The 26,825-nt window shown below is 37.7% G+C and overlaps 1 pseudogene; it reads right to left on the bottom strand.

The window, feature by feature from the left end:
- Window positions 1–23,246: 23,246 nt before the first annotated feature.
- On the bottom strand, window positions 23,247–26,213 carry LOC149222737 (putative pentatricopeptide repeat-containing protein At3g13770, mitochondrial pseudogene; annotated as a pseudogene).
- Between the last annotated feature and the right edge of the window lie 612 nt (window positions 26,214–26,825).

Here is a 26,825-nt window from a genome sequence, read left to right as displayed (position 1 = left end):
CCCTAAGGGAGTGAGATAAAGGCACTAAAACCAGTGTTTCTACTAGTATAGAAACTAATGTATGATTGATAAACCAATTAAGCTTGAGTTAGTTGTGTACTTTTCTTTTATATAGAGTAGTTTTCGTTCCAAACCTGTGTGGTTAAAATATTTTGTTCCATTAACAAGCTACATAAATGAAAGGACCATTGTTGTATGGGCCTTTCTCAAGGCATAGATTCTTGCACCCTAATTTTCTTCTAGTGTAATCCTTTGTACCATATATAGAAGAAGAATTGCTCTTTTCAAGTTGATAACCTAAAATCTTGTGTTTCTTTGAAATTTAAAATTTGAATATTTTCATTGTAGTGACTTAGTTATCATTTATGTTTTTCAGCTCATATTAGTTTAAATTTTATTTTCAAATTGCATCTTTAGTTATATCATAATAGTTACAACTTTAAATTTCTTTAGAATTGAGTATAAGCAATTTCACTATTTAAGCACTAAGTGACAATAGAGTAAATATAATACTAACTCTTCACATATAGTGGTGTGGTTGCAAGTTCACAGACTCTTAGATTGATATGATTTATGTCCTAATTTATGCAAATAAATTAGACCAACACCAGGGTTTCTATCTTAACTAGGATAAACAATTTAAAGATGCATATTAATACGAGGGGGTGGTTCCATGGCACCAAATAGCATTCTTAGATAAAAATAAGGAACTTGTTATAAAAAAGAGGGTTGTTGAACTTGTTCATATTTAGGTTTGATATTCTTTAGAGATTACTAGTATGAGGTTATATCATTATTGACATGACTACTTGCCTAGGAGGATATGAGAAAGTTTGTATGAATGTTTGGTCTAGTGGATGGGAGAAAGGTGCCTAAAGACTTGGTATAAACAAGGTCTTGTGGAAGCACTCCTTATAATACTAGGGTTTGGATTTTTAACTAGGATAAACAATATGAGGTGCATGTTAATATGAGGGAGTGGTGCCCTAATACTTGGATTTTTGCTTCAACTAGAATAGACATTTTGAGGGTGCATATGGGGAAGTGGTGCCACTGCACCACTTTCCAATCTTAGCTACGGATAAGGAAATGGCTATAAAAATATTGTTGTTGAACTTATTCATATTTGGGTTTCAGATTCTTTAGAAATCACCATTTTGAGGTTTTTTCATTATTGAAAAGACTACTTGTCTAGGAGGCTATGAGAAAATTGGAATGAATTCTTATTCTAGTGGACGGGAGAAAGTTTAAATAAATGATTTCATTGATTCTAGGGTAAAGTTGAGATGTGCAATTATGTTTAGGGGATAGTTGGGATGTGTGCTTAGCTTTGGGAGAATGTTGGAATGTGTAACTATCTGATCAATTATGTATAAGTTGATATGATAAATTAGCTTACATTAGGGACATATTGGATACTTGGATGAAGCAAGAACTTATTGGAGGTCAAGAAACTAGGGTCAGGATGTTAATGTTTCCTTCGTTTAGTTGAGAAATAGCCTATTGTGCTTCAAAACCCATTTCCTCCTTAGCAGCAACAAATGGTTTCTAATAATCATGTACCTCTATAAGGGGTAAATAAGGGTATTCATGAGTTTTGAGGTTTTCATTGTTGATGTTGTATGTATACTTGTTTGGTTTCAGTATAGGTTTAAGTTAAGGTTTGAGGAATTATCATGGAAGTACCAATACTCATAAATCCAAAAGATAAAGTTATAGCTAAAGGGAATACCCATGACTCACCTAGACCTTATATATTGTGAGTAAAAGATGCATAGGGTGAAATATGGATAACAGAGATCCCCTCAATTGGGAGTTGTATTGGAGATATTGGGAGAGGTTCACCTAAAATGTTATACCCATCATTTTGATATGAGCGGATCTCCTTGGAAGAGAGGCAAGATTTTATCCAAGGAAGATAGAAACGGTGCCATACATTAATACCATGGGAGAAATCTGGTTCCAAGCCCTAAACACACACCAAATGATGGAGATAAAAAGAGAATTATGAGAATCCATGTAAGTTTCCATATAAACGGTGCTAACTAGATTACCCCATTATGAAGACGAGAGATTGAAAGAGGGAGACACCTTAGGAAGTAGCCAGATGAAGAATGAGAGAGGAGAAGGGGAACATTCCCTCTCTCCAAGAAAATTGATACAATGCCCTCTATAATGGGAGTATACACTAAACATACAAAAGAAAATGAATCATTTGCTCAAGAGAGGAAATGTTTGGCATGAACCCCCTAATGTAGTTGAAAAAATGTAACATGAAAACAAAACCATGTCACCATAAAGTGGAAGAGAAACTAGAGTCACTACTCAATTTTTGGGAAAAACTAAGAAATCATGGGAGAGAGGAAAAGAGTAAGAAAATATAGGGGAGGAAGGCCACTAGATTAATTAGGATTTTTATCCTGATTAGTTTTTTTTATAAGGAATTAATATTATTTATTTAGGGTTGTAAGTTAATTATGGTCATTCAATTAGAGTTTGCATAAGTAATGAAAAAAAATTAACAAAATAAATCATTCTAAAGTATGGTTAGTTCCCAATCATCTGTGGTGAGCTAATTACACTGAGTGAAAGAGAGGAGAACAATAAATCATGCTAACCTAGGGTTAGTTCCCAATCACCTTTCGTGAGCTAATTAAACTAAGTGTTGGAAATGAAAGAGAGGAGAACAAGAAATCATGCTAACCTATGGTTAGTTCCCAATCACCTTGGGTGAGATAATTAAACTCATTGTTAGAAATGAAAGAGGAGAAAATGAAATCATGCTAACTTAATTTTAGTTCCCAATCACTTTTGGTGTGTTGACTAAACTAAGTGTTAGAAATGAAAGAAAGGAGAAAATGAAACCATGCTAACTTAAGTTTGGTTCCCAGTCACATTTGTTGAACTAATTTAACTAAGTGTTGGAAATGAAAGAGTGGAGAAAAGGAAATAATTCATCCAGATGATAATTGTTGTAGGTGTTAAATATGTTTGGGATGGAGATGAAAGTTGTGACAAATTTGAAAAAGAGTGTTCCACCTCCAAAATAGACCTCTATGTGCATCTCAATCTTCTTCTAAAATAGACTTGTATCAATCTCCAATATGTTGCAATAGTAACACTATATCTACCACATAAATGATATAACACTGAAATAAAGAAAAGTAACCTAAAGTTCCTTTAGAAGGGCTTGATACCTCTCTTTCCCTAGCCATGTCGAAACCTTCTTTGACGTTGTAAAATTGAATCATCCAAGGATTGAAGATGCATTGTAATGAAACAAAAAGCTTGCAAGGTTGGAGATAAATTAATAGCAAGAGATCCTGTTGAGGTGTTGGAGAAGACAAGTACAAGCAACCACGAGCTTGGAATGTGGACCTAAGACCATACCATGAGTTTTCTCCCAAATATCTCTGTGTTTTGTGATATGAGACACAATAGTGGTATAACCAAGCAAGTTGTAGTTCATTTAGTGCCTTAAGACTGAGAAAGGTTAAGGAATATTTGACTCATTTTATATTGTAAATTGAAAATTGTTGAGGCCTCAACACTCCCCAAGACGATTGACTTAGAGAACCACTTTTAAATTTTAATATTCCTCATCAATAACACTGCTTTCTTTTGACTTATTTCCTTCAATTTCCATTGATGATATAGATTTTTAATTTGACTTCATTTTTTATTGCATTTAGTATAGCTCACATCATGTGCATTAATGGTTGTTTTGCTTAGACACTTTGTTTCTCATGGGTGTCTAGCATTATGCACATTTTAGTTTTCTATATTATTGCATTTCCTAGAAATTCATGGCTCTAACTTGTTCCCGGGTTGTGTGTAGCACGATTAAGGTATTTCTCAATTTTCAATGCTATAATGTGATTGTTTAGGAAAAACTAACAAATTTGGCTAAATGATGTTGTTGCCTCAAAATCTAGCAATCCTTGTGATAGGCCTCAAGACAAGAGCCAAACCTTGTTGCAACAATGAGAGATATTTCTAGTTTCACCTCAATAGCCTTCCTCCTACTCTTTATTAGGAATTGCACCACAAGGGAGGCTTTCCATGATCCCCTAAATATTATTTTAGATTATATGGTTCAAGATTATGTAGATATAGGCTAGGCGAAGACACTCCTCAATGGAAAAAGGCACAATTCTTCTTGTAAAGTAATAACGTATCATACATCAAGCCTAGAAAAGACATGTATGACCTAAGGTTTCAATATATATAGAGACAAAGGGGTTTCAAGGCATACATGCAAAAAAAAGGGTTTAAAAAAGGTATAATAAACAAAGGAGCAAGGAAAAACCTCGAATTAAGCCTTAAGTTGAAGACCTAGCTAGGGTTAGGGGTTTCTAGGGCACAAATTATTTAGAGAAAGATGAAATCAAAACTTATAGGTAAACTTCAACCATGCAAAGGTTATATTTTGATTTAAATGGATCAACAACGTTAAACTCAAGTCTTAATACCTCCAATGTTCATCTACAAGTGCCCTAATTGAATTTGACCCTGCAATATTTCCCTGGCAGCTTGCATTGAAAGGCTTAGAAAACAAAAGAGAGGGAAAATATTTATGTTTTCAAAAAATTTAACCAACAAGAAGGATGCCAGTGCCTATTCCTACTCAAGTGATGGATTCATTATGGTTAATTCAAGAGATATTGGATAAATACCTGGAGTAAGGGGGGAAACCTCTTATTTTCACTTATACAAACCATAACTATATTTTTTGTGAAGGAAAAAATTAAATAGGGGAAGATCTCTAGGAAGTTCATTATGGAATTCAAGGAAGAGATATTTAACATTCAATAATCAACTAAGAGTTTCCAGAAATAATATGCATTTAGACATGGAATAAAGAAAAACCCTAGCAATAATCAATTACCTGAAATAAAAATAAAAATATGCAATGAAACTTATAATTCTTCCATGAAATAACCGTCTTTCAATCCTAAAATTACATCTCCAACACGAAAACCAATCTCCAATAGAAATAACACCATAAAGATCACATCTCCACAAGTAGCAAGTTACACAAGGCTAAGTAGAGCTCTTAGGAAGATCTCAAAATCCAAGGGTGACGATGAAAAGTACAAATGAGAGACCCTCAATATATATGAGGTTTATCACTCATAATAATTAGCCTAAAATCCCTATCACAAGTTTAATTTTGAGTGTACATAGATAAAATGGTTGCAAGCCAACCCAATAGCTCAACATAACAAAAATAAGCCCCAAAACCCCGCACATGTGGGTCAAAGCTCTACTCTAGCAAGACGTCATGGTTTTTTTGGGCATTAAATTGTCTGAAAATGCATGCAAAGGGTAAGGTAGATGTCCAAACACCATAATCAACACAATACTTCAGTGGAAACCCTCTAGTCATGCCTCAAAATGCCTCCATGTGATAAAACATTGCTTTGGATGTCCGACGTCATCTCTAAGGGGGGTAGAAGGATGATGTGGCACACTATCTTTCAAGTGTTGGGACTCCAAGTGGTAGTATGTAATGTCCCTTTCCAATAAGATTGATTTAATTGTTCATTTTCACTTGGAGAGAAAACCAACGTCGAAAATTGAAATGAATACTTAAAATTAAAAAGGTCATACAAAGAAAATTCATGATATTTTTATGACCCATGGTATTGACCATGTTATTTCAACGAGCCATGGTATTATTATGCCACCCATGATATTTGGATGGGGAAATTATAAAAGAAAGATGGTAGTTCATTTGGGTTATGATTGAGTATTTATATTTTGATAAATGTTCTGAGATCTCTAGTAGCTTATAGTGTGAGGGAGAAATCCTCAATATTTCTCGGTGTTGGAATATACACCCTAGTTGGTGGTTGTTAGTTTCAGTGGTTGTATAACCACCCTAGTTGATCATTTTCTTTTGCATAAGTTGCCAAATTCAATAATCCAAGAGTGCCAAATTAGTTTATTCAGAAGGACTGAAGCACATTTCCAATTTGCTAGAGGAGTCGAGCTGCAAAAAAAAAGGGAGCTAGAAGCCAAGAGTTTCATGTTAATTCATCTACCATGTTTCATAAAATTTTTGATGTAATATCCTCTTAGAATATATTAATACAATTAGTTGGGGTTTGCAACATTCTCTCTCCAATTTTTTGGGTTTGTATTTGCAATATTTATATAAGTGTTGGTAATTTCTATCATACAAATTTATGGTGTTTATGGTAATTTTTCAAGAAGTATTTCTTGCAAAATTTTTCTAGGAAATGTATCCAATAAAATTATAAAATAATATTACATAGTACAACCCCTCTCTTATCATCCTAGGGATGATCAACATCATCTAGACTCCAAATTAAGTCATTCCCATCAAACACTATCAAGGCCATCCTGGGGGCATGCTCCGTGTTTTAGCATATGGGGTGCTATAAGGTATCAATCAACTATTGGGATCATCAAAGTGTCCAACACTCTACTATTGAGTGTCAACACTTCATATACAAGGTCATCACTGCTCTTTGGAAGTGTAGTACGACCTGGACATCATGTGTAGTGAAGGCATGGAGTGTTTGTCCTTAAGGCCTCTGTTCTCTATGAAGAACTACTTGGCAAAACCATATCAAACCCAAGTGAAAGTTACCAATAATTAGAGACAATGACCATAAAGGTATCATAGTGGACCATACTTTAGTTGTTAAGGGAAAAATAAGACATTTAACTGGGATCACCTTCAAATATCTAACTAGAGCAAGTCTCGTAAAAGTGTTCCCTACTTTGTTAAGGATGGATAAATGGTCAACCCTATTAGGTGATTCCAGCCCCTAAGGATAGGTGACATGTCCAAGGTCAACCTTTTAATTCATAGGAGTTTGTGATAGTGTGGCAACGAAGGGGAAATGCTTTATGGAAAAGTGCCATGGTGATGGGACCAACTAATGAAGGTCCATTATCTTGAGTGTATATATGTATAGAAGGAGAAATTGTGGAGGCATGAGTTACCCCTATTTTCGACTTGCTTTTTCCACCCTTTTCATGCACCTTTTACTTATTTTTATAATTCTTTGATGAGGAGCATAGTTTAGGTGTCCAAGCTTTCTTTTAATGATGTAGTATTTATTTACCCTTAGTGATGGGTCAGTCAATCATTTATCGAGGTTGGGATATGCAATGATTCCTTGTTATGTGATGGAACATCAAGTGTTCATGACCCGTGTCATGTTAATGAGGGGAGTGGAGCTCCACGCACTAATTAATGTACCGACCATCTTTTGAATTTTATCTTTCTCTTTCTTTATTGTGGCCACTTTATGATTTTATCTTTCGTTTAGCTGTGTCAACCTCCAGGGAAAAAATTTTGGCCCTGACTCAACCATGAGGATATGAGGGTGCCAATCCTGAATTTTAGATGCATCAACCTACAAGGAAAAAATTTCAGCCCTGACTCAACCATGAGGATATGAGGGTGCCAATCCCAATGAATCAATGACAACAAACCCAAAGGATGGACATGAAATCATGGGAATGATGAAGAGTCGTAAGTATGGAATGGTTGTGGACATGCTACTTCAACCCAAGTTTTCCAAGTAGTGCCTCACTTATAACCCTAAGGCCTTAAAGGAGATCCCACTTGACTAGGGTCAAAAGCTAACCCTTTTGGTAAGGTGAGAGAACAAGTTTACAGTTAGGATCACTCAATCATCCAGGTCACTCCTTTATCCATGCTATAATGCCCAAAACATTAAGTAAAAACACATGATTGCAAAATGGTTAAAGTACCTACCGAGTGGTGACCCACCTTCCTTCAAGAGGGATTTTGGATGGTGAGAGATGTATGAGAAGTGAAAATGGCAGAGGAATGTTGGATGGTGAGAGATGTATGATCAGTGCAAATGGCAGAGAAATGTGGAATGTCATCATATATTGAGAAAAATATAGGGTTGTTGGCTAGCTATTTGGCTATCCACAGTATGGGAAAAAAAATTGTGATGGGGTTACCCACTTTTGTTGGGTAACTGATATGTGATCCATTTGAATTTCCTATACTTTGATTCGCATTTGAGTGTTAAAATATTATGAAGTTCTAAACTCATGAATGTATTCTCTAATCTCCCTTTAGAAATACCATTAGAGTTTGGTTCAAGCACCCTCTTTGCCTACCTTTTGAGTGCACCATATAAACCTTTACAATCATTTTAAATATGTACTCCAAGGTGGATATGTTGTGAAACCTTCAAACTATTATTCAACTAAACTTTTTCAATATGCCAATGCTTTGATTTCCTTAGTATCTAAATTCTAGTGTTGATGAGTTGTTGACCTTACCATGTCATTTGGAAAGGGGAACATCTAATCCTTGTTCCTGAAAAACCTTAGGTCATTTTCCACCATTCAAATGACTTGTTCCAACCTTGTGAATTGTAATATCCCTTAGTATTTTCACTAAAATATTAGGGAATTTTCTTCCAAAAATTATATCATGAATTTCTATTCCAAAGACACCATAAAAATTTTACAATTTCACATACTAGAAATTGTGAATTATTAGATAAAATTTTCAATGTAAAACCCATAAATTAAATAAAATTATGAAACTCTGACAATCTTTATTATTGGAATTCTTTTGAGGAAATTTACATGAATACTTTGAAGCAAAACCTAGGGAGTTAACTATTGAAAATGATTGCACCTGATCTTCTTGATAATTCGACTTCACTGAGTATTTTGAACCCCCTGCTATAGGGAATTGTCACCCTCCTTGATAATATAGTTCAAGCAATTGTCACCCTCCTTGATAATGTAATTTGACCCCCTAAGGTAGTAAGTAATTTGGCACTTCTTGATTCATCCCACAAATTATAACCAATTTGACCCTCCTCTTGAAACACAAAGTCGTCCTTTGGGAAATTGGGCAACTCGATTCGATACTGGAGATTAATTCAACCTTGTGAGAAGAGTAACTTGGCCTCCAAGGAGATTTCTAACTCAATCTCCAAATAACATGTTCTCAGCCCCCAAAAATTGTTGATTAATTTCCATAATTTATCCTGAGGATCTCATCCTCCATCTATTTGCTCAACTATTCAACCTCCTTATTTCTGGAAAAATGTCCCTCAATAATTTGAGCAAATGCAACACTAGATCGGTCCTTGAAAAATATGATAATTTGCCTCCGTCAATTAAATCAACTCGGCTCCCTGAAGCACCACGAAATCAACCTCTTTTTAGCTATAAATAATCTCACTACTGTTCAATAATTTTCAACGTTTTTCCTTTGACAATTCATCCTTCTAATGGATTAGTATCAATTTCTTTGGATCACAAAGGTAAGCTAGGGTGACATTACAACCACCGAAACCAACTACCACCAACTAGGGTGTATATTTCAACACTAAAATTGAGAAATACTAAGTCTCTCCCCCTCTTAGTAAGCTACTCGAGCTCCTTGACAATTCACCAATAATTTTTCATATGTCTCTCCTTGAGTCTCCCTATCATTTTAATAATATTTTCCTCCTTAAAAAACCATGGGTCACTTTATTTTTCCTAAAGTGACTTTTACCACCTTTATTTATTTAATTATTATTTGTTTTATTCTATTGACCCCCTTATTCTCTATCAATAGCCCATGGGATCCAGGTAGGCTATGATTCCACCCTTTTATGCTTTTATGGATTGGAAAGGGACATCATAGTCCTCTTTTCCTGAATTTGATTGTCCTCAAACAACTGCAACACCTGTTTACCTTCCCATGTAGCATCTTCTAATGGTGAACCCTTCTATCAAATTAAATACTCTCAAATGAATCTACTCAACTTCCTTTCCCATATGTCCATGATCTCCTCTGGAATGAGAACCAATTTCTATTCCTCATCTAGTGGAGGAAGCTCTAGCGTGACCTTGATTTGTTGTCAAAGAACTTTTTAAAGGAAAGATACATGGAAAACATTGTTGGTCTTGCTTTCTTTTGATAAATCTAATCCATAAGCAACCTCCCCAGTCTTCCTGATTACCTTGTAAGGTGCATAGAATCGTGGCTTTAATTTCTCAAAACCACTCTTCTTTGAGGATGATTCCTATATGGCTGAAGTCTCAGGAAAACAAGACCTCCCTCCTAGAAGTTGCGCTCCACCCTATGGTGATATGCATACATTTTCTATTGATTTTGGGCTACTTGAAGATTCTCCTTGAGGATTCTATGGAGATCTCAACTCTCCTCCAACTAATCCTTGAACATTGGTGCCTTGCTATCTCCTAGTTCCATCTCTATGAATGTGGGAGCATCATATCCATACAATGGTTTGAAAGGAGTCATCTTGATAGACATGTGGTAGGTGGTGTTATAACAATACTCACCCAAGTGCAACCACCTAACTCAAATTTTCTGTTGCCCGACCACATAGTTCCTTAAATATCCTTCCACCCACTTGTTGACGATTTTTGTCTGGTTGTGCGTCTGCGGATGATCACTGGTACTCGGGGTAAGCTCTGTTCCAACTAACCTAAATATCTCCTGCCAAACTACACTGAGAAATTTTATATCTCTGTCATTGACAATGTGTTTGGGGATCCTATGCGATCCAGAGACATCCTGAAAAAATTTCTCTGTGACATGTGTTGTTGAGTAGTTGAAAGATATGTCCATGAAATGGGAAAATTTTGTTAACCTATCCACCACCATGACGAAACAATATCTCCCTTGCACCTTCAAAATCCTTGTGATTAAATCCATCGAAATGATTTCCCATTTTTTGATCTTGGTGTTCGGCTAAGGGTGAGTCAGCGATGGCCCTCATGATCCTTCCTTTTCGCTGCGATTCAAAGACCAAGAATATCCTCCCTTTGTAATAGATAATGTCATTGACGAACTTATACCTGACATCTTGAATTACTCCATCCATCAACTCACATGTGAACTTATTCTGAGTACTCCACTAGAAGTGCCCTCCAATCACTATTGATCTCCATGAGAAAACAAGCCATTGGTATCCTAGAGAGAGCATCAACCACCACATTCTTCTTCCCCTTCACATACTCAATGTCGTGTTGAGAAATCTAGGGAAATTTAAAAATTTGATTTCTCTTAACTATGATAATTGCTTGTGATATATTTTCTTCACTTACTTATGTTCTTATAATTATTATGATGTGTTGTTATCAACTAGCTACCAAAACAAGAAGATCATCAAAGCACAAGTACATAATATGTAGGCTCCAAGCCAGGGAAAAAACCTCTCCAAATCGTGAGAGGAAAAACCCTTTGAACTCTTTCTTATAGAATCTTTATTGATGAATTCCAAGACCCAAACTTTGACTCAAGAACACCTTCAAAGATCAATATGACAATACCTCCAAAATGTACCCAATCAAGTTCTTCTTCCTGCAACTTCTATCTGCAATGTAGATCTGCAATTTTACTGTAATAGGTTGCTCATTAGCTCAAGGAGAGGCTCACCTAGCATTCCTATTCCTTCGCTATCCTTGGAGATTGGTTTCCTATACCAATAACCCTAACCTTATACTTGGAACAAAGCTTTTTGAGGCCGAGAGGATGACTATCCTAGAACAGTGAGGACAGGTTTGCAATTTCTTAGGAAACAGTTACACGTGTGAGAGGTGTTAGGACTCTTCTAGCCCTCCTATGCCTTCACTCTCTTGTAGACTTCTTCTTGGTGTTTTTATCCTTCAAAATGCTTTAATATCGAACCCTTTACTTCACAAAATGACCATACAAGATGATACCCTAGTCTTGGATCTGTTGCCTCACGTGTGAACAGACTTCATGGTATTTCAGATAAGAGGACATACTTCTTTGCTGGACTGCGGCTCCATTCTTCGACATTTCAATTTGACTATTCTTCTCTTAGACATTGAGTTTGAATGTGTCCTTGAAGAGGTATCTTGGATGCCTATATATAGGCCTTAGTCCTCATCCTTTGGGCCGACATGAACCCTTGATCAGGCTGACTTGATGAGAGGCTTCTAGACTATCCAAACAAATCATTTCGAGCAGCTTCTTGATAACATTTCGGAGGGTACATTTTGGAGTATTTCAACCATGATCTTGAAGGACTTTTGACTTATAAAAATTACATTTTTCAAGTGTAACAATACATGATTGTCTTCACCTTAAATGACCTAACCTAAGGCTCTCAATGGGAGCCACAACTAGATCAAGAAACTTCTTGAGCATGAAACCCATGACTCAAGCAATCAATATAAAATTTTCTTGATACAAAGAAATTACATTATTACAAGATTTGTCATTATGAAGATCAAACCTAGTTACACTTATTTTCAACACTCCCTCTTAACTAGGGAGGTATTCATACATACATGGTACATGGACATTCTCAATACAAGAGTTCTCATAAGCAAAGAGTCAAATTAGTTATCCATTTGTTATAGCATCATTTCAACCAACATTGTTTCCATATAGCAAGGCCTTGACTAACAACTCCATTTATCAAATAGATTAGAGAACAATGTTGGCGAGACCAATGACTTATAGACACACTCATCATTGTCTCTCTTAGGGTCATACCCACCCGGGTGTTCTTCCGAATATGCCCTACTAGGACTATTCTTATCTTGGGTTCCCAACCCTCAAAGAATATCGGTCCTCTCGCCCACTCTTATCTTGGATGCCCTACCATCCTCAAAGAGTGTCAGATGCCAGATGATAACTCAATCCTCCATTTCTTCTTCATTCTCGGAAGATAGAAATGTAGTGTCTGTCTTTCCCGCTCAAATAGGGACGACATATCAACCAGACCAAGCTTGTCTCTAAAATACACAAGCTTCTTGTTCGGAAGCGATTTCGTTAATATGTCAGCTATCTGCTCATTGGTGGGAACATACTCCAGCTTCAGCACACCATCTTGCAGCAGCTTATGAATATAGTGATACTTGTTATTTATGTGCTTTGCCTTCCCATGGAACACTAGGTCCTCAAATAGTCTTATACAATTGGTATTATCACAATAGACAGTTGTAGGTGCCAACGGTCCTGCAAACAAGTCAGATAACAATTTCCTCAACCAGACCACTTCCCAGTTGATTTCACGTGCTACTACATACTCGACTTCAGCACTTCTTAAGGAAACTGTCTCTTGGTTCCTACTCATCCAAGAGACCATCGAGGATCCTAGACTGAAGCATCCTTTGGCAGTTCTTCTTCCATCCTTCTCATTGCGTCCCCAACCGGAATCAACAAATCCTGTCAGAAGTACATCTTTTCCTTTCTCATATTTTAGGCAATGATATATGGTTCCTTGCAATTATCTCAGTGTATGCTTGGCTACCACCCAATGATAATGACGAGGCTCCATATAGAACTGACTGAGAAAATTTACTGCAAAACATATATCTGGTCGAGTATTTACTAGGTACATTAGGGATCCAATCAATTTCCTATACCTTGTGGGATCCATCAGACTAAATTAAGAGTTTCTTAATAGTCTCAGGTTTGTTATAATAGGAGTCATCATAGGCTTGCACTCCATCATGTCAAACCTCTTGAGAATTTCAATTACATACTTCCCTTGACCCAAGTAAATCTCATTGGGTTCTTTCCATACTTCCAGTCCCAGATAGTAGTGCATGGATCCTAGATCCTCCATATCGAAATCTACAGTCAACTGATTCTTGCATTCCTGAATACGTTCTTCTACACCTATTAGTGGAAGATCATCTACATACAATAGGATGATGACAGGTTCATCCTTTACCACTTTGATGTAGAGCTTGGGATCAAACAAACTTTTAATAAAGCCCAGTCTTTGCAGATAAGCATCCATCCTGGCATACCATGCCCTAGGTGCTCCATACAAAGCCTTTTTCAACCTGCAAACATAGCTTTCTTTATCCTTTACTTTGAATCCCAAATGTTTCTCAATGTACTTCATCTATGGTGCCATTCAGAAATGTTGTTTTTACATCCATTTGATGAACCTTCCACTTCATGGATGTTTCCAGAGAAATCAGTGAACGAATGTTTGTATATCTTGTTGTGTGAGCAAAGGTTTCTTCATAATCAATTCCTTCTTCTTGAGAGAAACCTCTAGCCACAAATATGGCTTTGTATTTGTCTATGCTCCCATCCGCAGCATGCTTGATCTTGTAAATCCACTTCGAGGTTACCACAGATTTGTTTTCTGGTCTAGGAAAAATTTCCCAAACACCATTCTTCATTATAGATTGGTATTCCTCATTCATGGGAGACTTCCATTCAAAGTGCTTGGAAGCTTCTTCAAATGTGGATGGCTCATCTTCTATCAATTTTGATATGTAGGTTGCATACCCAGAATACCTTTTAGGTTTCTTGCTTTCTCTAAATTTTCCACTTGCCTGGTGTCTTTCAACATCTTGAAGTGTAGAGGTCAACCAATTAGGTATCCTCCTTTTTTCAGGGATAGTGATAGGTTCTCTTGGACCTCCTTCTTCTTGATGAGCATCTTCTTCTTCTTTATTGACTTCTTCCTCAAATATAGGAATATCCTCTTCATTGGAATCGGATGAGATTTCTTTTGACTTCTTGAATGCAATATTCTCATCAAAGATTACATCTCAGCTTACCTCTATTTGATGTCCTTCCTTGATGTAGATTCTGTAAGCCTTGGATGAATTACTATATCCCACAAATATTCCCTTCTTGCTTGCCAAATCTAGCTTCTTCCTTTTGTCCTTGGGAATGTGGATATATACCGGACATCCAAATATTCGGAGATGGTCCACATTAGGTTTCTTTCCAGTGAAAGCTTCTTCGGGAGTTTGATTATTCAGAGACATGTGGGACTTCTATTTTGAATATAGACAACAATCTTGGTTGCTTCTCCCCATAGGAATTTTGGTAGATCTTGGTCATGAAGCATTGCCTTGACACTTTCTTCTATGGTTGTGTTCTTCCATTCAGCTACTCCATTTTGCTCAAGATTATATGGAACTATGAGCTCCCTCTTAATCCCAACCTCCTTGCAGAAGGCTATAAGTTCTTTAGAAGTGTATTCTCCATCGTTGTCAGATCTTAAAGTCTTGATCTCTCTTTCTGTGAGATTTTCCACTTCAGCTTTGAATGATCAAATCCAATCAAGGCAATGCGAGAATGTTAAGGTGTTAAGGATGAATTCTTGAATTCATCCTTGGATTTAAGAAGGTAAACCCAAGTTTTCCTGGAGTGATCATCTATGAAGGTGACATAGTATAGATGTCCTCCAAGAGATTTGGTCATGGGACCACAAACATCAGAGTGTATGAGATCAAGTATCTCTTGAGCACGAGATGTGCTATGTCCAAAAGGTTTCTTTGCAATCTTGCCTAAGGCACAGCCCTTGCATACACCTTCATGTTCTTCTTTAAGATTCGGGATTCCATTTACTATGGAATTTAGGGTTGGAATAATTTTGTAGTGAAGGTGGCCCAATCTTCTATGCCATAGTTCACATGGACTAATTTCAATGTGAACAAGTGCTTGATTGACAGGAGAAGCCAATCTATATAATCTTCCTTCTCGGACACCAATGGTTCTAGCTTTTTCAATGCTTGAATCTTTAGCCCAAACAACTACCCTTCCATCTATAAAAGCAACTCTATCACCCTTTTCTTCTAAAGATGAAATAGAAATAAGATTTTTGCACAGACCTGGAACATATAGGATGTTGTTGAGATGAATGTTACTTCCGTCTTCAAGCTTGATGGAAGTAGATCCAATACCTTTTACTGGATAGTTTTTGTTGTCACCAAGTTCCACAGAATAGGAAGACTTTCCTTTGGAGAGAGTCTTGAGTTGGTGATGGTGTCCCGTCATATGCCTTGAAGCTCCACTATCTATTACCCAAATATTCTCATCTTGAAACGTGCTAGAGAGTGCGGAGAATAAGCCATCAACTTTTGTAGATCTATCGATTTTGGAGATAAGATTAACCCATACTTGCTTGATCTTTTGATTGATGAATGATCTAATGCTTGCCAACTTCTTCATGAGGGAGGTGATCTTCTTCTTCATGCCCTTTGTAAAACCACCCTCTGATACCATGTTGAGAAATCTAGGGCAATTTAAAAATTTGATTTCTCTTAACTATGATAACTGCTTGTGATATATTTTCTTCACTTACTTATGTTCTGCTTATTATTATGATGTGTTATCATCAACCAACTATCAAAACAAGAAGATCATCAAAGCACAAGTACACAAGATGTAGGCTCCAAGCCAGGGCAAAAACCTCTCCAAATCGTGAGAGGAAAAACCCTTTGAACTCTTTCTTATAGAATCTTTATTGACGAATTCCAAGACCCAAACTTTGACTCAAGAACACCTTCAAAGATCAAGATGACAATACCTCCAAAATGTACCCAATCAAGTTCTTCCTGCAACTTCTGTCTGCAATGTAGATCTGCAATTTTACTGTAATAGGCTACTCATTAGCTCAAGGAGAGGCTCACCTAGCCTTCCTATTCCTTCGCTGTCCTTGGAGATTGGTTTCCTATACCAATACCCCTAACCTTATCCTTGGAACGAAGCTTTTTGAGGCCGAGAGGATGACTGTCCTAGAACAGCGAGGACAAGTCTGCAATTTCTCAGGAAACAGTTACACGTGAGAGAGGTGTTAGGGCTCTTCTAGCCCTCCTATGCCTTCGCTCTCTTGTAGACTTCTTCTTGGTGTTTTTCTCCTTCAAAATGCTTCAAGATCGAACCCTTTACTTCACAAAATGACCATACAAGATGATGCCCTAGTCTTGGATCTGTTGTTGCACGTGTGAATAGACTTCTTGGTATTTCGGATAAGAGGACAGACTTCTTTGCTGGACTGCAGCTCCTTTCTTCGACCTTTCACTTCGACTATTCTTCTCTTAGAGACCGAGTTTGAATGTGTCCTTGAGGAAGTATCTTGGTTACCTATATATAAGCCTTAGTCCTCATCCTTTGGGCCGACATGAACCCTTGATCAGGTCGACTTGATGAGAGGCTTCTAGACTGTCAAAAAAAACATTTTCGAGTAGCTTATTGATAACATTTCGAAGGGTACATTTTGGAGTATTTCAACCATAATCTTGAAGGACTTTTGACTTATAAAAATTAAATTTTTCAAGTGTAACAATACATGATTGTATTCACCTTAAATGACCTAACCTAAGGCTCTCAATGGGAGCCACAACTAGATCAAGAAACTTCTTGAGCATGAAACCTATGATTCAAGTAATCAATACAAAATTTTCTTGATACAAAGAAATTACATTATTACAAGATTTGTCATTATGAAGACTGAACCTAGTTACACTTATTTTCAACATGTCGAAGACATAAGCCTGAATTCCATTGCCTCTCGTTGAGATCTTTTTGCTCCAAAAAGTATCTCAAGATGTTGTGATCTGTCTTGACCACAAATATTTCTCCCACCAAGTATTGTATAAACTTTGTGAGTGCATGCATTATGACCAACATCTCCTTGTCATATATCGAGTATAGCCTTTCTGGATACCTTAGCTTCTGACTCTCAAAAGCTATTAGATGCCCATCCTACATCAATACTACTCCTATGCCTTCCTCCGAGGCATCACACTCTAAAACAAAGGGTCGTGATAAATTTGGAAGTGCGAGAACATGACAAGAACTCATCACCTTCTTGCACCTTTCAAAAGTGCATTGTGCTTCTTTTGTCCATCTGAAAGCCCCTTTCTTCATCAAATTTATCAGGGTGTTACCAACTGAGAGTAGCCCTTAAAAAATCACCGATAATAATTCATATCCCCATGAACCATCTCAACTCCATGAGGTTCTTGGGTGTTGGTAACTCAATTATAGCCTGAATCTTTTCTTAGTGGACTTACACTCCTACAAAGATGATGTGCCCAAGGTATAATCTTCGTCATTCCAAATTCACATTTGGACTCCTTAGCAAAGAGTGACTGCTCCTCTAATATGCTTAGCACATCGTCTAAGTGCCTCAAGTACTCCTAGGTTTTGTTGTACAATGTAAATGAGAATATCATCAAAGAAAACTAGAAAAAAAAATTGTAGTTGCCTCTTGTTGGAAGGTAGCTGATGCATTAGTCAGCCCAAATGGCATGACGAGAACTCATAATGTCCATAGTGGCATATGAAAGTTATCTTTTATACGTCTTGCTCTCAAACCTTGATTTGATGATAGCCCGACCTCAAATTGGTTTTGGAGAAGTACACTGCTCTATGTAGCTCATCCGAGAGCTCATGGATATGTGGTATTGGGTATTTGTTCTTAATCATTTTCTTGTTGACGACTCAATAGTTTATGCACATCCTCATCATCCCATCTTTCTTTTTAACCAATACCACAAAGGATGCAAATGGACTAGTGCATGGCCTTATGTGCCACATATCCAAAAATTCCTTAATGATCTTCTTGATCTCCTCCTTAAATCTTTTGGGGTGCCTATATGGTATAGTGATGACTGGCTTGGACCCCTCCTCTAATTTTATAGTGTGCTTGAAACCCCTGTTTGGTGGTCTACTTTGTGGAATAACCTTGAAAGCCCTCTGGTGTTTATTCAACAAAGCTTGGATATTTGCTAAGTAGTGTATATCCTCATTTGATGCCTTTTTCTACGTTATCATGGATTGTGCAGCACATGCTCTACCTCCATGACGAAAGATAACTTCCATCTTCTTAGTCGTGACCACCTTCGAAGCATCAGTGGTCATTCCTCTTAGATGCACCCTTTGTCCTTTTGGTATGAGCAATTCCATTTGCATGGTATGATAATCATTCCAATGCCTTCCTATGGAAATGAGCCATTGTACACCTAGCACCACGTTTGTATCGACAAGCTCTACCACATAGAAATCATCCACTAAGGTGTAATTTCCCATCTTCAACTCCATTTGAGAAACCATCCTCAAACAAGCCATCCTTTGTCCTCCAATTGTGTCTACATCAAAACCCTCGAATTCTTTTGTAGCCAAATGGCTCCTAGCTACCTGGGATGCATCTATGAAAATATGAGTGGATCCTCCATCGATGAGGACCGTGAACTATTGCCCTTGTATGACTCCCCTTACTCTAAAGGTGTTGTACCTGGGGATGCATGAGAGCTTAGATATAGTGGCCCTAGTTGGTTTTATCCTTGGTGGTTGTCCATCATTGCTGTTGTTGTTATGCTCCTCCTCCTGTGTTGCTACTTGTTCTTCCTCCTCTTCGTTGTCCGACATTACTTCTATATAATGGACTTTTCCCTTGCCCAAGCATTTGTGTCTATGGAACCAAGGTTCTTTGCAGCTATAGCAAATCTTCTTTCTTCTCAGTTCATTCTTGGTTTCTTCCATCTGATTCTTCCATTGCTAAGGCTTATTCTCCTTATTCTTCTGTGGGGGAATGAATTTAACCAATGCCTTTTTGGGTAGTACATCTTCCATGTCCCATGTTCTGGAAATATTGTCTTGAAGTGTACTAGGCTTAAAAGCCTTCACCTAGCTGCACAGTGGATCACTTAGCCCCTCCAAGAATAACATCACTAACCAATCTTGGGATATATTTGTCACCATCACTACTACTCTTTGGAATTTCGTGATTTGGCTATCCAGCTCCCTGTTTGCTTAAGTTGTGCTAGATCTCTAAAATGTTGCTCCAGATTTTTCTTTTCAAATATTTGGATCAATCCATCAATAAACTTCAAATAGGAGATGATGTTGGTGTGCCCGAGTGTGGACAACCTGTGATACTGCCATTCATGTGCTTCAACCTCCAAATGTAGTGTGGCATATTGGATTTCCTTAGATTCCCTCACGGGGTTAAGCTGGAAATATGTATCCAATTTTTGTACCTGCACTCTAGTTGTGCCACTAAAAGTCTCATTGAAGGTTGGGATATTTATCTTTCTCGCCTTCTTCAGAACATCGTTGTTCGTGTTGTCTTGTGGCTATCTTATGTTGTCCTTTGACTAAATCATTTAGGACATGCCTAAGGCTTTCCCAAGGTTGATCCTCACGACTCCCCATTCTCTCTGATTATGGGTAGGGATTCTCCTTTTACTTCTCCTTTTTCATGTAAGTTATAAGCCCCTGATCCCATGGAATCATCAACTGTGGTGCCTCTTTCACACTGGCAAGATGTTTAGCTTTGATACCACTGTAATATCTCTTAGTATCATTTCCATTAAAATATTAGGGAATTTGCTTCAAAAAATTATATCATGAATTTCTATTCCAAAGACACTATAAAAATTGTATAATTTCACAAACTAGAAATTCCTAGCAAATTAAATAAAATTTGCAATGTAAACCAGAAATTAAATACAATGTTGCAACTTAGCAATCTTTATTATTGGAATTCTTTGGAGGAATTTTACATGAATACTTTGAAGAAAAACCTAGGGAGTTAACCCATGAAAATGCTTGCACCCGGTCTTCTTGAGAATTCGGTTTCACTGAGTATTTCGACCCCTTGCTATAGGCAACTGTGGCCCTCCTTAATTATGTAATTCGACCTTCTAAGGCAGCAAGTAATCTGACCTTTAGCCCTGAGGGTTAGTTCAATTGATCAAGTTCCCATCGTTAAAGCACCTTGTTAATGGGAGGTCATGGGGCCAATTCTCCTCGACGCTCTCGAGGTTAGGTTCTACTAATGAGTCAACAGGAAGTGATCCTTTCAAATGGATCTACTTGGATATTTCTGTGGACGTAGTGGCCATCAATCTTTGGTGTACATGAGCCACACTAATAAAAAAAAAAGTAATCTGACACTTCTTGATAATGCAATTTGGCCCACAAATTATAATCAATTCAACCCTCCTCTTCTTGAAACACAATTTCGACCTCTGGGAAATTGGGCAACTTGATTCTCTACTAAGGATTAATTTAGCCCGGTGAGAAGAGTAACTTGGCTTCCAAGGAGATTGCTAACTCGACATCTAAATAGAACATTCTCAGCGTACAAAAATTGTTGATTAATTTCCACAATTTATCCTGAGCAACTCGTCCTCCAACAATTCACTCAACTATTCAGCCTCCTTATGTCTGGCAAATTGGCCCTCAACAATTAGAGCAAATGCAACACTGGATCATCCCCTGAAAATATGATAATTTGCCTCCGTTAATTTTATCAACTTGGCTCCTTGAAGCACTATGAATTCGACGTCCTTCTAGCTGTAGATCATCTCGCTGCCGTTAAATATTTTTCGGCTTTTTCCTCTGACAATTCGTCCTCCTGATGGATCAATCTCAATTTCTTTGCAAGGATCACAAATGTTAGCTAGGGTGGCTTTACAACCACCAAATCTAACTGCCACCAGCTAGGGTGTATATTTCAACACTGAAACTGGGAACCACTGAGGGTCTCTCCCTCTCTCATTTAGCTACTTGAGCTCCTTGACAATTCACCAATAATTCTTCACGCCTCTCCTTGAGTCTCCTCTTTTTAATAATATTTTCCTTCTTCGAAAACCATGGGTGGTAAACAAAAATCATGGGTCACTTTATTTTTCCTAAAGTGACTTTTACCACATTTATTTATTTAATTCTATTGATCCCTTATTTTCTATCAATAGCCCATGGGATCCAGGTAAACTATGACTTCACCCTTTCATGCTTTTATGGATTGGAAAGGGACGTTACATTCATTTCATAAAGTCCTTGAATTATCTGTATCTTGAAAATAGTTCAAATGATGCTTCAGTCTCCCTAATTGGCTCTATCCTTTGTAATTTCCATTCAAACTAGCATTGACTGGTTCCCCTTGTTTCACCTTTCCAAATTGGAATCCCTAATTCATTTCCATCAGGGTCTTACATAACATTTGAAGCATCAACCAGTCTACCCACGTTTTGTTGAGTTTAAACCAATCTCCATCTGGCGCTCTAAGGGCTTGTAAAGCAGGCTTTTCAAAATCATTGACCCACTCCTCTTTCATTTTGCCAAGTGATGATTTTCTGCTAGAATATTTTGCAGTACAATTTTGAATTTTTTGATTTTATGTCATGATCTGTTCAAAAAATGATTTATTATGTAACGAGAATATCCTTGTACTGGCCAGGTCGAAGGAACACTGTATTACAGGGAATTTAACATACGATTCAAGATCACTCAGAAGATTGGAACGAGCCTAAGGTGAGGCACATGGTTTGCAGAAATTTTTAATACCCATACTCAATGTTGGGAGCCGAGGGCTGAAAGACCAGTCCACAAAAGGAACCAGCCAAAAATGGAGGATCAATTACCCTCAATCAACTCCTTGGAATAACAGGAGCAGCACCAGATACTGATAAAAGGAAGGGCCCCTCCTCACTCATTACAAATGGACTTAAAATGATTGGTATGGCAGATAAATGATGCTATTAGAGAACCACACAGCCCATTTCCAGAAAGAGCGATTTCTGAAAGTGAAGTCATAACTCAGGTTTGGACAATGAAATTTCAGATTCGAGGAAATAAATGAAGAATTGGTATAGATCATGTTGGAATATCCTGTGAGATGGTTTGAAGTCGAGGAAATTGAATTTGTTGTGCAAATTAGATCGGCATCAATGCAAAATAACAGTTTAAAGATGGTGCGAAGTCGAGTAAATTGAATTTGTTGTGCAAATTAGATCGGCATCAATGCAAAATAACAGTTTAAAGATGGTTTGAAGTCGAGGAAATTGAATTTGTTGTGCAAATTAGATCGGCATCACTGCAAAATAACAGTTTAAATCTTTCTCAAAGCTGCAAACTTAAAAGATGTTGTATTGCACAATTACAAAGAAATAGGACGTGGCATCCCATCACAAGGTAATGCGGATTTGCCTTACTCTTTCCAACATACATGGCTTTTAATGCACACACTTTCTTCTTGTTATAGTGTTATAAGACTTACTAGAGATCATAAGATATTAGGACTTATTAAATATCCTAGAATATATCATGCCTATCCTCAATTTGGCGTCATGTCATTGGGGACTGATATTGCCATGTGTGCTCAATATTGACACCTATAGAAATCCTATATTACAACTTGAAGACGTCTCCCTTGTTTCCTATGCTTGCTTGGGAAGAGGCCTTTCTTTCCCTTCACACTGATATTAAACAATGTTCAAGAGGTTCTTCCAGATTATTCCCCTAACAATGGCCCAACAATGGCCTAACTTGGCATTAGAATTTAGTTCATCACTCTCCTCTATGAAATTCGCAGGGTGTTCATTACATCTTCCTCCTCCCCCCTTCTTCCCACCTCTTTTCAATCACTTACAAGTTATTTGATACCCATCGCTGGGGTCTAACGCCAAAGAAAATAATATATGTAAAAGCTAAAATATGTGAATGGGCATTACCAGTAATCCCCACAAGAACACATCCCCTCTATGAAATGATGGAATCGGTTCACATCCCTCACAATAATATCTCGATCAGCAATTTTGGATATAAACTTGGCGCTTGTGTGACAATCACCGCAAATTCGTAGGTTTTTTATGATGCGGAGAGGGGTACCTGGCTTTGTTTTCATAAGCCCAAAAGCAATTGCGAGCTTTTCACTATGGCCACAAAGAACATCCGCTTTCTCTTGTTCCTCAATATCATGTAGCACAAAGTTTGTATCAGGGACATATCCTGCCTTCTTGATCTGCTCACCTAGATCTTTCAATGTAGCATAGATTTCTTCAATTTCAGGGTGTGAAATATCTCCCACAAGGAACGAATGCACTCTCTTATTAACCTCAACCTGGCTGTATCCGGGTGGCTTTTTTAAACCCCTGTCCTTCATCATTTTTCTAACCTTTGCTACATTATCCCACATGCCAGCTGCAGCATAAATATTTGAGAGCAGCACATAATTTGCAGCATTTTGAGGTTCTATCTGGAAAAGATGGTATGCCGCATGTTGTCCAAGTTCTACATTGCAATGGATTCTACATGCACCAAGAAAAGCCCCCCACAGTTCAATACTAGGCTCTAATGGCATCTTCTTGATGAACTCTTGCACCTTATCCAGGCATCCAGCTCGGCCAAGAAGGTCAACCATGCAGGCATAATGTTCATCACCAGGGATAATACGATGATCATTACTCATGGACTCAAAGAATTGCCATCCTTGATCCACTAGGCCTGCATGGCTACATGCTGACAACAGACAAGTGAACGTGATCGAGTCTGGCTTCATGCCTGCTTGTTGCATTTGCCAAAAGAGTTTCACGGCATCCTTGCCACGGCCATGCATACCATATCCTGCAATCATTACATTCCATGATACAATATCTTTTTGAGATATTTTGTCAAACGCATGGCGTGCATCATCTAGACTCCCACATTTCGCATACATGTCTATGAGGGCATTCCACACAAAAACACTCAAGTCAAATCCACTTCTTAATATGTAATTGTGGATCTCCTTACCCCGTTGCAAAGTTGCTAGTTGACCACATGCAGGTAGAATGCTGACCATTGTCACTGAGCTTGGCTTTATCCCTGCCATTTGCATATGCTGAAGGAGCTTCAATGCATGATCACCATATCCATTTTGAGCATAGCCTGAAATCATGGCAGTCCATGAGAACAAATCTCTCTGAGATATATTGTCAAAAACAATTCGTGCGTTTTCAATTTGTCCACAACCAGAATACATAGTCACAAGGGCATTCCCAACAGCAGATTGTGATTCTAATCTACTTTTAATCGCATAGGCATGTAACTCTTTGCCCAATTGCAAAGCTGCCAACTGTGCACATGCTGAAAGTCCACTCGAAATAGTGACTGAATCAGGCATTTTGCCTACTAGTTGCATTTCATGAAAGAGTCTCAAGGCCTCCCCACCATGGCCATTCTTGGCATTCCCCACAATCATCCCATTCCATGTGATAATGTTAGGTTCTACTCCTAATTGCTGCATTTCATGATAAAGTTTAATGGCCTCGTCAGCTTGGTCACTCTGGGAATAACCTGCAATCATGGTATTCCATGATAACACATCTCTTTGAGGCATTTCATCAAACATTTTCCCTGCATCATCCAAAACCCCACATTTGGCATACACGTCTATCAGGGCATTCCCTACAAGAACCTCATGCTCCAGTCCACTTTTAATTGTGTAGGCATGGATCTCCTTTCCCTGTTGCAAAGCCACCAAGTGGGCACATGCAGAGAGAACACACGCAACGCTCACTGAACTCGGTTTAACATCAGCAAGGTACAATTGGCTGAAGAAGTTTAAGGCTTCATTATAGTGCTCATTTTCTGCATAGCCTGCAATGATGGCAGTCCACGAAATAACAGTTGGCTGTGCATCTGCAGATTGTTGCATTTCACAAAACAGTTTCAAAGCCTCATCGCCATACCCACTCTTGGCATAGCCCGAAATCAAAGCATTCCATGTGATCTCATCTCCCACAATGCCTTCCTGTTGCATTTGATGAAAAAGCTTCAGTGCCTTTTCAACCTCACTTCTCTGAGCGTGACACGAAATCATCATATTCCAGGAAACGACGTCTCTTTGAGACATTTTGTCAAATACTTTCTGTGCATAATCTATTCTCCTACATTTGATATACATATCTAGCAAACCATTTGCCACATGGACATTGGAATGAATCCCACTTTTAATTATATGATCGTGAATCTCCATACCCTGTTGCAAATCCCCTAAGTTGGCACATGCCTTGAGAGCTTTTGGAAAAATAAAATGGTCCGGCTGCAAGCCATTCCCTCGCATTTCGTAATAAAGCTCAAGAACTTCTTCATTGTAACCCCGCCTCACATATCCTCCAATCATTGTAGTCCACAAAAATTTATTCCGTTCGCATATTTTGTCAAACACGTTGCGTGCATTCACCAGATTCCCACATTTGCAATACATGTTTATCATTTCAGTGGCCAAGTAAGTGTTTTGCTCCATTCCATTCTTAATTATGTGGGTATGGATTTGTTTTCCTTCTGCAAGGGCTTTCGTGTTGGCACACGCCTGCAAAAGAGAAGCATAGGTATTAGCATGGGCTATTACCTGAACTCCCGATAAGTTATCGAAGGCATATACTTCCTGCAATGTGCCCATTTTCTCAGCTATGGCAGAAAAACCATTCATGGCTTCGTATTGATCCCTAGGGTTTTGTATGGGATCTATTCTCATGGAAGTGCAAGCAGCTGTGATGGTAATGCTTAAACGGAGATTGGTTTTCCCATGCAAAATCCCGGCGGTAACATCATTGCCGACTATGTTCACACTTGAACGATTGCTGTTATCATGGTACTGATAAAAGGATGACAGAGGTGCCTTGGTTGGAGCAAAAGGTACTGCCATTGCCATGGTTAGCATCTGCGTGGTGTTTCTCCCTATCTGGAGTTTGAATCCATTACAAAGCGTTTGTCAGGGTGCACGATTGAAACATCATTTAAAAAAAAATCGTTTTGCCGTAGTCTAACGTGCCTGCTCTTTTTTGCCATGGCTATATGAGGATTTCTGTGAATCCAAGTTACAGTGGTTAAATTTAAGATTTTAGGTGTTTTAGAGATTTTTCATGGTGTTAAATCCATTCTTATTATAAAAACATTATTAACACTATATCTACACAAAAAATTGAATTTTTTTTGCCAGATTGTAAATGCCTAAAAATTGAATTTTTTTTTGCCGGATTATAAATTGAATTTAAATGTTTTTGCCCAGATTCCAGTCATTTTTAGCCATCCGGTCAATTCTTCTGCTCCATAGACAACTCTATTAGTTTTTATAGTTGATATTTAGTAAAATGTTTTCATACACCTCTAAAAAATAGTGTATACCGAAATTTATATATGCATTCTTCTCAAGAAGGGAGAGGGGAGCCTCTAATTTATATAGTTTTCAAATTCTTTCTTAAATGTTATTTATTTATTTTTATAATAATATTATATGGGTTTAAAATATTGTAATCCCCTATCA

The sequence above is a fragment of the Pinus tabuliformis genome, chromosome Q, assembly GCF_031772625.1.
Source record: "Pinus tabuliformis cultivar Carrire ecotype Pingquan chromosome Q, CPIR1, whole genome shotgun sequence".
NCBI lineage: Eukaryota > Viridiplantae > Streptophyta > Pinopsida > Pinales > Pinaceae > Pinus > Pinus tabuliformis.
The sequence above is the reverse complement of the archived record's forward strand: the minus strand, read 5'-3'. Positions and strand labels throughout refer to the sequence as shown.